Consider the following 17562-nt stretch of genomic DNA (forward strand, 5'->3'; position numbering starts at 1 on the left):
TGTAATTGCACTTCAGATTCAGTCTCTGAACCTCAGCCAGGATTCTAGAGCAATGGGTTGAGACACTTTGCCACTCCAGGGTGGAGCTGAGCAAACAAACCCTCTTTCAGACAGCAGAGGCAATTTCTCCTACATTTATGGTTGTGAGTCTAGCCTTTGACGGCTGAGCTACCCCTCCAGCCCAAGACAGTTTTTCGGAGTCCTAACCATGCCTTGCCCAGAGTTGGTGCTCAATCGAGTCCAGGAGAGTAAGTCAGCAATCTCCCTGAAAAGAAGTGGTGTCTGGAGGTGGATGGCCTCTCTGATGGCATAGAGACACTCGGCTGGCCTTGCATTTTCCAGGATCTGTATTGGTGTTCTGAGTCTGCACTATAGTGTTTGCACAGAACGGTGTGCAATAACTCTGAAATATTTACCACTTTCACAAATGACAAAAAAATTCACACATAGAGGTAGAAGGTGGAATATCTTTCTTCGCTTGTCATCAGGGTCATGATTGACACTCTTATCACCAAAAACACATTTGTGAGAAAGTGTAACATGCTACTGTTTTATGTGACACAGGAGGTTTCAAAAGTGAAGCCTTGGGCTGGAAATGAAGCTCAGGTGATGGGGCGCTTGCCTAGTGTTTTAGCTTTGACTGTCAACTGGACAGCCTACAGTCATCTGAGAGAGGAATTGCCTAGAGAGGATTAACCTGTGAGCATGTTTATGGAGGACTACCTTTATTGTTAATGGCTGTAAAAGGACACAGCCCACTGTGGGTAGAACTATTCCCTGGTCAATTGGTCCTGGCTATCTAAGACATAGCTAAGCATGGGTCTTCAAGCCAGCCCACATGCAGTATTTGTCCATGGTTGCTGCTGTACTTCCTCATCTGTGAGTGTGTTCCAGAGGCGAGGCTCTGTGGGATAGCAAGCCAGCATGCTTTGAGTTCCTGCTTTTATTTAACTGGTGATGGACTATAACCTGCAAGCTAAAATAAACTTTGCCCCCTGAAGTTTCTTTTGGTCACATTGTTTGTCACAGCAACAGAATGAAACTAGAATACCCAGCATGCAAAAGGCCCTGGATTGGATCTCCAACACCATATTATCAGGTGTGGAGGTGCACATCTGTAATCCCAGTACTGGGGAGAGAAGAAAGGGGAGCAGATGCTCAAGATCACTTACAGCTAATTAGCAAGTATGAAGCCAGACTGGGATACATGAGACTCGATCTCACAACAGGTAAAGATCCAGGGAAAACTGCCAACTTTAGAAATACGTATCATTTTGTTAATTTTTGACAATTTCATATATGCATGCATTGCATATTGATCTTAGTCACTCTCCAGTTCTTCTACTAACTCCTCCAAGATCCACCCCTTACCCCAACACCTTCCCAACTTTGTCTCTCTTTCACTCTTTCTCTTAAATCTAGAGTATGATTTACGTGCCAGGGAATATACACTAAAACAAAACAAAAAAAAAAAACTCTCAATTTTTATGTTTAGATTTTTATGACAAATACACAGCCATGTCAAAATGCCCTTGTTTGGAAAGAGTATAGACTAATGCTAATGGGCTGTGGGAAGTGGGCATCCAACAGGGCCTGCCTGCCCAGATCCTTCTTGGTTTCCTCTGTGGCATTCTGAAGTGCTCTGGTTCAGAAAGGACTCTTTCTACAGTCAATCATCAGCTACAAGAAAGGTAAGCCAATTTCCTTATGATCAGTTCCTGCCCAGAAGATGAAAGGAAGTTTAGCATCAGATTTCTAGTTTTGCTGTTGGCTTTGAAAAAGAAGGGATCTAGTTTCCATGGTCTGTCTAAGGCACAGGGATTCTACTCTCTGTGGCCTGCTAGAAGGAAGAGGTGCTGTAGTGATTGGGGTTGCCTTATGGGAGGAACGGAGGCAGAAGGAAGGTCATGAACAAGCAGATTGAGGATTTCTTATACCTTCAGTTCAAAGAACTCAGTATGCCAAAGAGCTGTTCTTCAAGAAGCCATTGCTCACAGCCATGTGACCATGTCCTCATAAAGCAAAGAGTTCTAGATGATTGCTTGAGTGAGATTTGCTCTCACGCAAATCCTCCTTAAGTATTTACCCATGGTACCCCAGGCTGCAAGGACCAGCTCCACCCTACAGCTTCATTAGTTTGCACCTAGGACATAAACATACACAGTACTGGGGTTCAAACCCAGGGCCTCACATCTGCTAGGCCAGCACCCTACCAAGTGATCTACATGCTCTGCTCAAAGCTACTTTTTTTTTTTTTTAAAAAAAAGAAATTATACATTTTTTAAATTTAAATTAAAAACAATGTTGTTTTACATGTCAATCCCAGTTCCCTCCCCCGACCCCCAACTACCCCCTATCATCCCCTTTCTGCTCCAGGGAGGGTGAGGCCTTCCATGGGGGATCTTCAAAGTCTGTCAACATCATTTAGAGCAGGGCCTAGGCCTTTCTTCAGGTGTATTCCTCTATGTGGAATGGGCTCCCAAAGTCCATTTGTACTGATCCACTACCAGAGGCCCCATAGACTGCCCAGCCCTCCTAACTGATGAGAGACTTTTTTTTAAAAAGGACATTTTCCCTAAATGTAATTGCCTTCTCTGTCTCTATTCTAAGCTATAGGATTGCCTTCTGCCTTCCACCATTGCTACAAGAATGGGGCTGTGATGTCCCCATGAGAACTGGAAAATGCTTCTGACACAAGTTCTCTAGATTAACACAGGGGAAGCAAAATCTCAGCCCGGGGAATATTTAGAACTTCACAAAGGGAGAAACAAAAATTTATTTCTTAAGAGAAGTCAAACATGCTTGGTTCTTAGCTCTTAAGAAGATAAAGAGGGGTGCTGGCTCAGTGAATTAAGAGTTGTATGCAACCTATAATGGCTCCCTTTTTTCTCTCCTCCCTTGACTCAATCTTCCTAGTCCCACATGCTTTTCTCTCCTCCCTTCTCTTTCTCCTAGCCCCCTCTCGACTCACTGCCCCCCTTCCCAATATGCTCAGGAGATCTTGTTCCTTTCCCTTTCTGTGAGGGACCTTGTATGAATCTCTTAGAATCCTCCTTGTATCCTATTTTCTCTGGCAGTGTGAATTATAGGCTGATGATCCTTTGTTCTATGTCTAAAATCCAAAAGATGGAGCCATTATAGGTTTCAAGAGAAAACTGACTCTAGAGAAATGTCCAGAGACCTACAAGACTGACCCCAACTAACAATCTGAGCAACAGTGGGAAGGCTACCATAAATGCCCTTCTCTGATGAGATTGATGACTCACTTATCCACCATCATAGAGCCCTTATCTAGTAGCTATTGGAAACAGAAGCAGACACCCACAGCTAAACACTGAGCAGAACTGGAATCCAGATGCAGAGGGGGAGGACAAGACCAGGCTACAGAAACCCACAGAGACAGCTGACCTGAACAAGGAGGAGCTAATGAGCCCCCGACTGATAACTGGGAATCCATCATTGGGCCGACTGAAACCCCCTGAACATGAGTCTCAGTTAGAAGGCCTGGGCAGTCTAAGGGACCTCTGACAGTGGAACCAGGATGTATCCCTGGTGCACAAAAGGACTTTGGGAGCACGTTCCCCATGGAGGGATACTCCCTTAACCTAGAGACAGGAGGGCCTAGTCCCTACTCCAAATAACTTGAGAGATTTAGATGACCCCTCCAGGAAGGCATCACCTTACATGTGGAATGGGGGGGGGGTGGGAGGGTGGAGGGGCATGGGAGGGTGGAAGAGAGGGAGGGAGGGACAGAGAGGGACCATAACCATGACATGAAATTGACCGTGTTGATTGTTGTGTTTAATGCCTTCTGTATTTACATTTTTGTACAACACATCACTGTTGGCTGTCCAGAATCCTCAGGTTGATACTCTGCATTCATTCAAGTTTTGGTGGTTGAATACAATGGGGAGATGGGGAATGTGTGTTGATAGTCTTCTGTGCCTGTACAAATGCTCCTCAATTTTCAGTGGACTGACTCATAAAATCTTGACTTGATAGTGTGTGAAAGCTGCATACAGATCTAACAGAAACCACAATTCAAACTTCAAATTTTGACACCCCCTGCCCCAGGCTAGCAGAACTCCCAGGCTAGCAGAACTCCCAGACTAGAAGAAGAAGCTACATTCTTCACACAGGATGGGGGCAGAGCTGTGGTAAACTATCAGTACTGTAGTCATAAGTGGAAGTTGCCTAATATTGCTGCCAAGATATGACATTCAATTCACATGAAGGACATTAAATTACTTATTAGTCTATGATATTTTCAATTTACAACAAGTTTAGTGGGACATGGCTTCATCATAATGTGAGGAACATCTATATTTTACTTTGCAAGTATTCCATCTAGCTCTTTGCTAGGGCAATTTTAAACTGATAGACTAGACTAGACTTTTTATGCCCACTTTATTTCATTCTAAGTTAAATTTACAAAGGAAGCCCAAAAAAAAAAAAAAAAAAAAAAACCCACCAAAGGAAAAGTTTATTTCTTAAGGGAAATCAAACATGCCTAGTTTCTGATCTCTTAAGAAGATAAAAGGGATGCTGGCCCAGGGAATTAAGGGCTTGGTACAAGCATGAAGTCTGGAGTTGGGATCTCTAGGATCCATGTAAATACAGCAGCCAATCTGTAATTCCAGCATTCATAGGGGAAGGCAGCAGGAGATCCATAAGAGCTAGCTGGCTAGTTAGACTAGCCAGGTTAGACTAGCCAGGTTAGACTAGCCAGGTTAGACTAGCCAGCTCAGCAAACTCTTTGTTCAAGTGAGAGACCCTGCCTCAGTGAATAAGGTGGAAGAGCAATTAAAGAAGATCCCTGAAGTAAACATTGGGCCTCCACATGCCTGCACACATACATGCATGCCCGTATGTGTACACATGCAAACACCCCCCCCACACACACACAGGTTTCCTCATTTTTGAGCATGCATAAATACAGGCATATTACATTCACAAACACATGGAAATTGGAAGGAAGGGAGGGAAGGAGGGAGGGAGGGAGGGAGAAAAGAAGAAAGAAAGCTTTACAAGCAAGTGAAATCAAACAGAGGGTCTGTGTGCTGTACATTATGTACATTAGGCATTACTACCTGTTGAGTAAATATGTGATGCCTCCTTACTCAGAGGGCAATGAGAGAACCTGGGGCCTTAACTCAGAGTTGTAGCTCTAGGACACAAGGTTGTAGTCTGGTGTGATTGACTGTCCTCCAAGCCAAGCAACTGCCATATTGGGGAATTCAGCTGTGCCCCCTTTCAAAATGCTCATCTCGGTTTGTGAACTGTTTAGACCCCTTCATGAAGGGGTGGGGTGGGTCAGGAGACCCTCCCCTGGGGATCCAGCTGCTCACTACTACCTGCTAAGCAACTCTGCCTTGATTGCAGGTGGCTTCAGGGAATGAATAGAGTTTATGGTCAAGGGAAATCTAAGAAGATGCACCATCAATGTGGCTAAGGGGAAGCCTCACCCCTTCTGGGTATAGGCTTTCCAGGTATTGTCAGTTGGGAGGGAGGAGCGTCCATAACCTTGGAAGGCTCCCCCCACCTATGCTCTGTAAAGAAGCCCAATAAACTCACTGATTCCTCTGAGTAAACTTGAGCAGAATTGTGTCTGTGTTTGTAGTTGGAACCTTATGAGAAGGGGTAGACAACACCTACATCTCTGTCTGGGAAGAAATTTTAGCAATGATTCTCTCATACACAGCCCAGGACTTAACTGCAGTTTGCAGAGGATCTCTAATGACCCTACTTTCTTGCAGCTCTTTGAAAATGCACAGTGAGCTGCCAAGACCAGGGTGTTCTTCATCAAGGACTCTGGAGGAGATAACGTTTAATTTATTTTTCTGTAGGCCTTGTTATGCTGTTATGCGGGTGAATTCCAGGGAGTGATGTATGTCTTTTTGTGAAGTCAGCAAGCCATTGTTGAGCAGAATTTCTGCAGATATTGTCAGCGGGAACATAATCTGGGTCAATGAATCATAAATTCTATTTTGGTAGTTTGCCGAAGACAATGTTGAGGACATAGCTGTCCCGATGGGGAAAACTGGGGAAAGACATTCATAATGAGGCATCGATGCAGCAGGGCAGGAGAGAAAGGAGAGAGACATTCTGCCCAACAGCAGATTGCAGGCTTCCCTTCAACTGTTTGTTTAGTCACCAAACAGGCAAGCAGGTTGGGTCTTTCTTTTTCCCCTCTGGGTCCTGGAAGTAACAGCATAGCAGTGAATGCACAGATGGCACAATCACACAAACAGGAATGTGACACTGGCATAAGTTCCCTGGCATGGGGTAGGGGTGTCTTCAAATGACTGCAAACTACTTAGCCTATAAAGAATCCAACTTTGTCCCTGAGAACAATTCCACAGACATTAAATGGCAGCAGTCCACACGGTCCTAGTTCATGTAGTTTAGAGAAAGCAGTTAGGTTACACACTAATTTATCTCTCTGCTTGGTTAATGACATTCAGGTGCTGCTATTGGTGGTGGAGGAGGGATAAATGAAGACAAGTTCATTAGACATATAACTTTATCTGACATTATAAATGAGATAAACAGCAATAACAAGTCTATCGTATTACTCATACAACAGGAGTGACGTGTGACATCTTCACCTCAAATGCCCTTCCATATAGCTTGTCATGATCATGGAGGAAGAGAAATCACCTGGGGGTTTACTCACAACCAAGGTCAGCCAACTGTATGGTTACCACCTACTGCAGTCTCCACTTGTCCTCAAGGCTTTGCACGAGTGAGAACAGCTGTCCTTTGTTTCTAATAAGGACAGCAAGAACATGAACCGTAGTCATAGTAGGAGGGATACGGAGGAGATTTGGGAAAGAGTCACTCTGTTCAAGTGTGAGACCAAAGAATGAGTTACAAGGGATAGTGGCAGAAAAGATGGGAAGATCAATCTCTGAAATCAGCCCTGAAATGGACCATTTCTGTACTCCTCTTTCTGGCTAATCCAGGATTCTGCTAGCTCATGAGGTCAGTCAGCCATGATTGCTGAGGCAGATGGTGTTGGCCTCCACTGGAGAGTGTCTGCTCTCCAGAGACTCCAGCCCACAGGGATTATCTGGTTCGATTTGGGAAATGAAAGATAAGTAGCCTTCTTTCAAAATGAGCAATTATCATCCCTCATTGAGAGGAAAAGGGTTTCCCCCCCAAGGGGGACAGAAAACCCCCTTGTGATGCTTAGAAGGCTTTCTTCACACCAGGCCCACAAGGGTGTCCTAAAGCTTGGTCCTTGGACCTGATTGCCCACTGGAATTACCAGCAGTATTGGATCCCATGGTCCAATTAATCAGTGGGGCTAGAGACTTTTAAACAGGTTCCTAAGTGATTTATATAAAATAAGTTTATGGGACATGCTGCAGATTAGGCCACAGGGGTCCTTTAAAATTAAAGGCTTGGTCCCCAGGGTAGTAGGAATTGAGAGTTAGTGGCCTCTTTAGGGATTATGGCCTATCAGGAAATCCTTAGGTTGCTGTGAGACCTAGGCCCTTCCTCACTCCTTTGCTCCCTGGCTCATGATGTTCTGCCACTCCCAATGTCCCCAGATACTCCCCCCCTCCATCAGGTGCTCCCTTGTATAGGCCCAAATGTGATGAAGCTACCCTACCAAGGACTGAAAACTCCAAAAACATGACCCCAAACCAATCTCTTCTCTTTATAAGCTGATGTTCTCAATTACTTGCTGTAGTACCAGAAGGCTGACTTGCATGGGAGTACACTGGTTGGACTGAGCTCCTGTACTAGGCCCAAAAACTGAGTCAAACAGGAGCTGCACTGGGGCTGAAATTCCACCACTGGGATGAAACTAAGTTGTTTACTGACCTTCTGATTAATCAAGGAGTGGAATGATATCCAAATACCCAAATAAACAAGTACTCGTGGGCTAATAAACAGGTGTGTGTGTGGGGGGGTCTCTGCTTTATCCTCACAAGCAAAGAGCTTGCTGTTAACCAATCAGTTTTTCCCATGTTGTTCTGTTTTCTAGTTCTTGTCTTACAAACTCTCTGCTTCCCCACCATCTGAAGGGAGCACACAGTCTATTTTGTATCATGGAGGATTCCCTAAGTCAGAAAACACAAATAAAACACAATTTGATCTATAACTTATTTGATTTTTTTTCTCTTGATATTCAACAGGGTACTTGGGGTCAAAAGGTGCATCCCAAGAAGTCTTTTCAAATAATACATCCTCTTTGATATCATTCTCTGAGTTCAAATGTAGACTGTGGGACAGGAGGTACCATGTGCCACTCCTAAGAGCAGCTCCTTTAGTGCTGTTGGGTTGCTGGTTTGCAAGGTGACCTCCAGATGTCCTTCAGTGGAACAAAGAGGCCTGTTCCCTGGCCATCAGCCGGAAGGGAGACACTTGGAGACGCTTGGTGTATCCTAACACCAAGGAAACCAAGCTGAGGCTCTCTGGATTGTCTGTCTGGCCTTCCTACGGTCAGAGAAAGTTGTGACTCTGTTGCTCCAACCTGCTGATCCACTGTAGCTGGCAGAGGGCAGAATGTGTAAAAATTTCTAAAACCCAATAGAACAACTCTCTGGAGTACAAAGAAGATGTAGCAACTCATGGCAACCTCAGTGGGTAAAAATGCAAAGATAACAATGAAACTCCATAGATTAATTAGGAATCTGAATTTGAGACATGCTGTGATCTGCCTGGATGCTATACACCTTTAGGCACATGACTTGCTTCCTCTTGGTGTCAGTGACCTCATCTGTAAGACAAGGATAATAATAATAGGAGCTACTCAATAAAACAATGGTTGTAACATTAAGTTGCATTCATTAAGACCCACCCAGCTTTGTTTGATTGTTGTTCTATTTTTATTCTGTTGCTGTGTTAACATTCTCTGATCTAACTCAACATGGAGAAGGAAGGGTTTAGCAGGTTTGTGCTTCCAGGTCACAGTTCATCATTGGAGGAAGCCAGGTGATAACCCGGGACAGGAACTGGAAGCAGGAACCAGGGGGGAATGCTGCTTGGCAGCTCTCCCACAAACCCATGTGTAGTTATTTTCTTATACAGCCCGATAGCCCCTGCTTAGGAAATAGGCACCCCACGGTGGGCTGGGCCCTGTTAAAACAGTAAAGAGAACCAAGACAGTCCCTCACATAGATCAGTTTGATAGAGGAATTAGTTGAAACTTTCTTGAGTGGTTCTAGGATGGGTCAAGTTGATGGTTAATGCTAGCTAGAACAGATAGGAGATGAGTCTATGCTGAGAGGCATGCAAGGGGCTTAGTTCCTCTTTATCACAGTGCTTACATTGGATATCAAGGGATTTGGATTTGGGTGGGGGATGGGGATCTGTCCAGGGCACCAGCTGGCTTCCTTCACAGGCTTCCTTCAAAGTCAAAGGTACCTGTTGTCTGGTATTCCCAGCTTCAGCTCTTGTTAGAGAAAAGGGGCTTTCCTTTAACTTAGGGAAGCTGTCACAGGACAACAGTCCTCCTCATCATCCTTGGCAGGGAGCCAAGGAATCAGTATTTTTCCCCCAAGAGTTCTCCAGATGATCTAGCTGCCAAGCAGGTTTGGGAACAATGATAGAATCAGCCAAGACAATTAAAGGGGGTCATGAAAAGGCCTCTGCCTGAGCCTGATCACTCATTCGGTGTTACAGGCATCATCAGGCTGGCGATTCCACAAGCAGACTTTTGTTTGACTTCCCAAGTACCCTCATTTAAAATGTACTTAGAATGGGCAGTCACAGAATCTTAACACCTAAAATTAAATCCAATGACTTTACGGACTTTTGCCCTATAGGAGAAGAGCAAGGGGTGACTTGGAGACAAAGATTGATGTGGGAACAGTGGACAGGGTGGGGTCAAAGAAGATAAGGCTTTGAGCCGTGTGACAGGCAATGGAGTTCACCGGGTGGTAGGAGAAAGGCCTAGAATGAAAGAAGAAAAAAATTTCAAGGACTAAATGCCTTTCTCACTTGGTACAGTCTTTAAACTGCTGTCCACAGATCCCCTCCTGGATGACAGGCATTTTGCCAAATATTTTGTCAGCAATTTGATTTTCCTAGCAGCACAGAACAATGTCCCTTCATCTTACAGGGGAAGAAACTCCATTACCTTGCCCAATGAGGCAGACAGGTGGCACTGTATCCCCAAGTCCTACTGAGCAGAGGTGAGCAGGGTGTGACCTTATGAGAATGGTTCCGGTGTTTAAAATGCTCAACACACAAGAACCCACATAAATTTAGTGGGTGTATCAGCCCATCTGTGATTCCAGGCCCCAAAAGGTGGAGACTGGATTCCCACAGCAAGCTAGGTAGCTAGGGCAGTCTGCATTCACTTGAGGTTTTCTACCTCAGTGAACAAGGTGGAGAATGATTGAGGAAGAACCCCAGTGCCAACCTTGGGCCTCCCCATGCACACACATATGCCCCTACAGGCATGTCAATACATGCAAAACAGTTTGGATGCTGTGGAGAATTTTGACTGTGGTGTTATTTTGTTTATAACCTAACAGATAAAGCTTGCCTGAAGATCAGAGTGCAAAGATAAGCCACACTAGTCAGCCATACAGGCCAAACAATGGTGCCACACACCTTTAATTCCAGCAGTCACACTAGTTAGCCATAGAGGCCTGGTGGTGGTGGTGCATGTCCAGGAGACCACTGGCAGTCCAAGATCTAACTCTAATGCACAAACTGACTAGTGGAGCCCATTCTATATGGAGAGGTACCTTGCTCAGCCTAGACTTGGGGAGGGCGGTGCCTTGGTCCTGCCTAAATGAGATGATGGGACAGACTTAGTAGACTTCCTAGGGAAGGCCTTACCCTCTCTGAGGAGCAAATGGAAAATAGAGCGGGAGGAAAGTGGGGGAAGAGGGAGGAGGAACTAGGATTGGAATGTAAAAAATAAACTTATAAATTTAAAAATATTAAAAAATAAAATAAATATTAAATAATAAATAATATCATCACTAGAGAGGAATATAAAATGGGAGGAGACAGGAGTCAGTCAGTCTGCAGTCCCACTGAGGACAGGTTTGCCCCTTTGGTCTGAGCCTTGGTAGAAATAAGAACTCTCTAGTGGCTGGCTGCTTTGCTTTTCCGCTTTTCAGCTTGAACCCCAATATCTGTCTCTGAGTTTTTGTCATTCGTGTTACACTTGATATTAAAAACTTCCTTATACCCTTTCTCATCAGGAAGAACTTTGTAGGCCATTGGTTTCCATGCTTTTATTTCATAGAAATATAAGTTAATATCTATTTTTTTTCTCCAAGAAGGGCCTGGTGTTTTTACAGATGCCATTAAGTTAAGGAAACCACATGTTTAAAATCTAACTTTAAATAGTCTGTCTCCTGTAATGTTCTTGGATCTAGCTTATGTCTAAGAAAATCTTGACAAAGGCTGTTCCATCTATCAGTCTGCCCTATGCTACCCCTTCAATGAAGAGCCAGAGGAAATTCCAGCTGCTCTTACCAGCTCTTGCTAACTTCCCTGTCAATGGTGACATGTTGACTTCTGTAGCCATCAGGACATTCAGCACATGGGGCAGCCCCACTGCCCTCCATCCCTCAGTAAATGGAGTAGTTCATCATCCCTTCTGGAGAGCTGGTCCTCAGTAAGTGGAGTAGTCCACTATCCCTTCTGAAGGGCTAGTCCTTGGCAGGTGGAATCTTAAGTAGCTCAGCTTAGCCTGGCTCCATCACAACCATCTTCTCAGTGATTCTCCAGTCAGACTTCCCTTCTCCATACATGCAGTTGAACACCAACCCCTCAACCTCCATGTTTAACATCGAGACACACATAGAAGAAAACTCAGCCTACTGCTGTCAAGACACCAGCACTTCAAAATCTTTCCCGAAGAAGTGTTACTCTTGCTTAAAAATAGAGAAATGGAGGCAATCGTTCAAACTTCCTGATTTTAAAAGATGTATTTTTATTTTATGTGCGTGAGTGTTTTAGCAGCATGCATATATGTATACTGTATGCATGCTTGGTGCCCATGACAGCCATAAAAGGGCACTGGATTCCCTGGAACTGGAGTTAAGAATTGTTATAAGCTGACATGTGGGTACTGAGAACTAGACCCAGGTCCTCAGCAAGAAGAGCAAGTGGTCATAATCTTGAACCATCTCCCCAGCCCAAGCTTCCTGTTCTTGACTATTGTGTTAGTCTGGTATTTTGCTTATGAATATCATGTTATTCTTGTGGACAATCATTGTGGTATGGAAGGAGAAAAAAAGAGATTTGAGTTTAGGAATATCCTGTCTTGACCAGTGTGACATAAGTGAACTTGAGCAGTTGTTCTACTCCTCTGGGGCTCAGTTTCACCATCTCTAAGAAGGGCAAGTCCAAGCACATACTAATGAGTAAATAAAGGACTAAGACTTTCTTATCTTTGACTCTTGAGTCACAGAGGTTTGCCCTAAGTATCTACTCGCTTCCTTTTCCTTCTGCACCTTCCCTATTGTCCTCCACCTGAAGGTCTCTTGGCCTTACAAAGTCATGGGTCTTCAAACTTCCAAGAACTTCTACAGAACAGCTGGGGCCTCAGGACTACTGATATGCTGAAGTGCCCATGCTAGTCTGTATCCCCTAAGAAAAAGGGCTAAAATGGGACAAAGGTGTCAGGACCTTGTGAAGAAAAATGGAGGAGGAGGCAGGAAGGACCACACAATTATTAGATTGTGATGTGAGCCTGACAAGAGGAAGGAAGGATGGGAAGCATGGCAGAGACACATGAGGGCTACAGGAGGCTTGCAAAGGCCTTCGGGGAACCCTTGAGCTACTGTTGCTGGAGGGATGCCTGTATCTCCCAGGGGAGGATCTCTCTTATTATCCATCCTTTGCTTAGTATTAGCTGGAAGCAGCCCATGGGAGGCCCTGATGGGTTTTAGAGCAGAAGTCATGGCATTGCTCAGCCATGCTCATTGTCCCTACAAGAGCTGAGTAGAAAGGTGACAGAAAGAAAAAGAATGATGTATCTATCTCCTAATTCTACCACACATAATGAGTAATCCTTAGAAGAAAAGACTGTGACTCCTTTGGCTTTATGTTTGAGCAACCCCACCTCTAACTCTATAAGAAACCATAGTCACAGTCCCTTTGAATTTTAGAATCATGGACATTCAAATTTCCTCTAGAAAATCCTGGTGAAGGTGATTATAAGGTAAGCTTAAGGGTCAGTTGGCTTTGCTCTTTCTGGGAATGAAGAGATGGGGACTTGTTTTCATCTGATCCAGTCCAGTCTGGTTTGGTCTAGTTCATTCTGATCTGCCCTTAGGTTCTGGACAAGAGGTTTTGACTCTCTACTCACCTGAGATATCTGTGTCCCTCCCTTTGAGGGGCTGGACAAGTGGCTTTGGTTCTAGTCTCAGCTGTGTTCACCTCTTTAAGGGGCTGGCTACCACCCCCTTAACTGTTGTATGTATGACCGTCTACCAGTCCCACCTAGTAAAGCTGAAGCACATGGTCAACACCGAAATTGTCTTAATGCAGCCCTTCGGCATCTATGGGAGTAGGACCCACTCTGCACTTCCAGAAATATCCCCAAGTGATTGTTATAATCAATCAAGCATGGAGGCCAAAACTTTTGTGAAGAAACCATACAGGAGAGAGCAAGGGCTTACCAACTATCCACTGATCCTAAACCATATTTGTACCTATCCTGTGAACTATTCTTTATCTTGGTAACTATCCTTTACATACCTTTTCCCCATCTCATGTGCCTTTCTCAGCTCAGACTTATTTGTATGCAATATTTCTGAGGACATGGTGAAGTGGTTGGATGCCTCTTCCGCAAAGGCCTTGGCATCCTCCAAAAGATACAATCTATATATCATTCTTGTATGCTTTCTGGGGATTTTCACTTAAGGTCTGTGTGTGCCCTGATACCTTGTCAGCCTCCCTTGGTAAATAAATAATAGCTTAGTCATTATGTCAATAGAATGTAAAACTCAAATATAGAAGCACAGTAGAAACACACACACACACACACACACACTTAAGAAGCACAATCACTAATCCCTACAATGTGCCAGTCTGTGGTTACACTTTGGTGACAGGTGTATAGCAACTGAATTCAGTCTTCTGGGAGATGTTCTTTGTGTCAGATGCCTAATTGTGCCCACTGAAGGTTCCCATGGGAGGATGTGATTAACTGTCCAAGTTCCTGGCATTAGTGTCTGGAAAATCTTCATCAAGGATCATAGAACAAAGAAGAGGGGCTCCTTGTTCTTGGCTATGACCTCTGCTAATGTATTGAGCCTGCTCAATGCCAATACTAATTCGCTCTTGCAAATAAAGGAAATAGTGATATTAAAAATTTACTGCCAGGCCCAGTACAAAGTGCTTTTCATGAATCATCTAACTCACTCCTCCCAACAGCTCTATGAGGAAGACATTTAATGGACAAAGAAGTCCAATGTTAGAGAGATGATGGCCTTGCTCAACACGAAAGCTCTTGAGTGCAAGAGGTCATACTCAACCGTCAAGACCAGACTGCTTCAGGCTCTTCTTGATCTTCCTCCTTCCTTCTGAGAAGTTGGTTTAATCTAGATAGCCCCACTCACTGTGAAGTTCTCTAGGCTGTGTCATTGTCTCAACAATTTCATTTGCTGGCTCTCTCCTATGACCTCCCCCAACTTTGTATGGCTTCAAGAAAGCCCATCAAAGTCATCACATAATACAGAATTATTGTTCATCTTAAGATACATCCTTGGAGTTGTCCACTGACTTGGTGCACTCTGATGCTCCTCTCCTGGTTAAGTATAGCTGTGCTCTCTTATCCCTTGAGAGTGTCAGATGGGTCTTCTTTCTGATATCAACCTTTAGGTGTCGTCAACCCCAAAGATAAAGAGCACCCTGTGCACAGAGGGCCTTACCCACAAGATTATGGCTAATAAAGCTGTTGTCAGGACTGGGTCATGAACTCAACTGTGCTTGGGAAATGGAAATGCTGCACCAAGAGGAATCAATAGCTGTCAACGGATTTTTAGAGAACAACATTATATGCCTGGGCAGGCTTAGATGGCATGTTAGTGTGATCAAGTTGTTCTGCCTTTGACATGTGACAAGTTAGTCATCCAGACAGTTGCCAGTGTTTAGTGGGTGTTTTCTGCCCACTTAGGGACAGCTTCATGGAGAAGATCCACGGAGTTCTGGTCTTCATGGAGCCAAGAATCAGTGGATACAGACAGTTTCTTTGCTACCATTACTTTTTGTTAACGTAAATGATTAAAAAAGCGCAATGAGTGAGCAGGTAGATAGTAGAGCCTGCTCCTCCTAGATGTGTTTAAAAGTGATTGTTGTTATAGCTCCTATACTATACTCACCAACTTGCTTTTATTCACTCAAGCATTCAAATATTCGTTTACCAAACATTCATCCTGTGTTTATTATCTGCCTGGCCTTGTGCTAAGTGCTATAAGCTCCATGTCAATTAAGACATGAATCTCAATCTCCTGTCATGCAAACAAGCAATTGTAGAGACTAAATTGCAGGGTATACGATATAGTGGGAGTCAAAATAGGGACTGTCTGGCTTGTAATGTGTCTTGACTGGGTTATGAAAGATAGGTATGGGCTTCGTAGGCAGATGAGAAGAAATGACAGGGGAACAGGAGCAAAGGACAAAGCAAGATAAAATGAACATTGTTATGAAGCTGGAGTGTGATACATGTGCCATGATGGTCTTCTGCAGCCATTAAAAGTAATAATAGGGAAACAGTTAATCAGATCCTATGAGGTTTCAACAGAATTATGTCAATCTACTGTCTCACTGTTGGCTCTTACACAAAGAAATAGCAACCATATTTGCATTGTGTAAGCTGTTCTATAGTCTATAAAGTTCACTCTGTTAGTGTCAAGGCAATCAGTCTGAAGGAAGTAAGAGTAAGACTAGAAACAAAGACACTGTATTTCAAAAAATGCAAGAGGTTAGCCCAGTGTGGTGGCACACATCTTTGATAGCAGCACCCTGGAGGCAGAGGAAGGAGTATCTCTGTGGGCTTCAAGCCAGCCCAGGCTACATAGTTAGACCCTGCCTGAAAATAAATAAATAAATAAAATAAAGAGAGAAGAGAGGGAAAGGTAGGGAGGGGGAAGGAGAGGGGATGTGAAGGGGGAGAAGTAGATGGAGAGAGGATGCAGGAGGGAGACTCAAGGCACACCTGGATCTGCCTGGGAAATACGTGGATGATGGGCACCATGGTCATTTTCTCCCTCTTGGAGTGGGAGCAGCATGTGCACTGTAGACAGTTGTTTCTATAGGACCACATGGAATTGAAGAAGCACACTTCTTAAAAACATGCACTGATAGAATTACCAAAACAAGGAGACAAGTGTACATGTGAGGGATAAAACTAAGCCACCATGATCACCTTCACCCAGGTAAAGCTAACAGAGGACTTGTCTTGGGGAGGAAGAAGCATGCGCCTTAGTTGTGTGAAAAACAAGTTTTAAATGGTTAGAATGAATCAGATTTTGTGACAAATTAGGAGATGGACAGAAAATAAAGAACAAGAGGCATCTCTAAGCCCCTGGAGTTCTCCTCTGTATGGGTAAGTGTGGGCTGGCAAATACAGAGAGCTGGAAGAAGATGAGTATGTGTGAGCTAGGTGGCGAGTGTGAGTGCAGATAGTGAGTTCATATGGGCTGCAACAGGGTGTTCAGTAAGGCATGTGGCTTGCACTGAGGATGGTTAAGGAGTAGGTGACATGGTTAGGAAGAAGGAAATCATGGATAAATTCAGAGCTCCCTCCTCAGAAGTGACAGATATGTCAACCACAGGTCACAAGCCAATGAGTGAACTTTATTCATGGCTAGTATCAGGGTACACACAAACACGTGAAGAGCACATGCACCACCAAAGGATTCTTTATATATCCTTGGCTCAGTGTGGAGCGGTTAGTTTGCCCAGTGTACAAGATGCTCCTGTGTGGGAAGCCACAGCCCCAAGGTGGTGCCTGGCTGAATGCCAGGTAGTCCAAGTTTAGCTGTAAACAAGCCAGCCCCAAGGTGGAGCCTGGCTGGATGCCAGGTAGTCCCAGTTTAGCTGTAAACAAGCCTTATTTGGAAGTGCTTGATGGATCTGGTGTGCTTCCTACTTCTGTGGCCTATCCACGATTGCCAGGTAGCATGAGCTGATTGGGCAGTGAGTGCATATTTAAGGGTTTGCTGGGGCTGGGAGGGGCAGAAGATTGTTCAAGGTTCCTGAATAAACTGCTTAAAGAAGAGTCCGAGCACATTGCGTCTTCCTTGCTGGTCGACTCCTGCAACTCAGGAGCATTACATTCTGGCAGGGATTGCTGCTGGTTGACTAGTGCTTGTCAGTACACCTGTAACAAGCAGGACCCCCCCCCCAGTTTAGATCACCTCCCAGTAAGGAATTGTCTCAAAGAAGGATGTTGAGGTAGTGATTTCTGAAGGGCAACTTCCTTGCCAGGCTTGTTGGCAAGGAGCACAAGGATGGTGGCAGCTCCTTGTGTCTAGGGAAGGAATGGTTGGTGAGACTACAAGGAGGCTCTCCCATGGGCTTATAGCCTGAGAGAGGCAGTGATGAGGGGGAGTATGGCGACTCTCACAATAA

Source organism: Phodopus roborovskii, unplaced genomic scaffold (genome assembly GCF_943737965.1).
Source record: "Phodopus roborovskii unplaced genomic scaffold, PHOROB, whole genome shotgun sequence".
NCBI lineage: Eukaryota > Metazoa > Chordata > Mammalia > Rodentia > Cricetidae > Phodopus > Phodopus roborovskii.